Below are 1,347 nucleotides of genomic sequence, written 5' to 3'. Positions count from 1 at the left end.
AAATAATGTTTAATTGAATGTGTACTAAAATAATATAAACATTTCTAAGAGTATGCTTATATGTATAACCATAACAATAACAATTGTATTGCACTCTATAACACTAAGTGTAGGTACTCAAATGCAATAAGTGCATTTTTATGAGAATTGCATTATATGATAAGTTGAATGTAAAATTTATGTTACATTAAAATATCATACATGGTGTGTAATAAGTAACACTGCAGTACAAACAAAGTTAGTTGTATAAATAAAGTAAACAAAGTACTGAAATGATCTAAGCAGTAAGACAATATGTGAAAACTCTTATCCAGTACACATTTCATAAGAAAAAGGAGAGGTAATACACTAATACCTACTTTGTGTAGTAGTAACATTAAGAAATTGTGTTAAATGTTCCATGTAGGTCAATATAGTAAAAGTTGATATATTAGTATAGTTGTAAGTTAATCTAGGTATACAATGTATGTATGAAAATAAGCTTGACCCAGTGTTTGATATGCAGTAACACAATTGAATGTCGTTCGAGTTATTCTACAATTTCATTTCTATACAATTATAATATAATTAAAATATAATAAGTCGAATGAAAGTTTTATGATAAAATAGACATTTAGTTTTCAAGAATGCAGTAATGTTTAGTAGTAAAGTAAAGTATAAGTTGTGTACAGAAACAATGTATATGATATGTATCTAAAAGCACAGTGAATAATAATTAAGCATGTAACACATTTTAACCATAGGTTAGACACTACTTATTGTCATAGGAGAGTAGACCTAGGTCAGTAGTAAGTAGTAGAGGTATTATTAAGAACTGTGTAAGAAGTATTTTGTGTATTGGTTGTAAATACCCATAATAAATGTCATAATAAGCTTTACATGTATTAATTAATACAATACGTTAACCAACAACAATAACTTAATATGTTAATTCACACTTTATGAGTGGTAAAGTGAAACGTATAGGCAGTAATGTAAGTGAGTGAATCTTATTCGGTAGGTACGGCTCAACACTATATTTTGTCTAATACAGTGATCAAAGGTTTTATGTTGGTTATTACTCACTACTGACGGCACTGCTCCAGCAGTTAGTCGACGGCGAAGTACGGCTGCTCCGTGGTAATCACGACCGGCGACAAAATGCCTTGAACAGAGCTTGGAGTGAGCCAATATCTGTCGAGCATTGACACCATTGTTCTCGGCGAACATCACCCATTCACGCTTCCGATCGACATTCGCTGGAAATCTAATACAATCATCATCGTTATAATATGTTATAATAACTCTTTATATATTATTTATATAAATACCCATGTACTGAAACGCCATCCACGCCATCGACGTTGC

Source organism: Acyrthosiphon pisum, chromosome X (assembly GCF_005508785.2).
Source record: "Acyrthosiphon pisum isolate AL4f chromosome X, pea_aphid_22Mar2018_4r6ur, whole genome shotgun sequence".
Taxonomy (NCBI): domain Eukaryota; kingdom Metazoa; phylum Arthropoda; class Insecta; order Hemiptera; family Aphididae; genus Acyrthosiphon; species Acyrthosiphon pisum.
The sequence above is the reverse complement of the archived record's forward strand: the minus strand, read 5'-3'. Positions refer to the sequence as shown.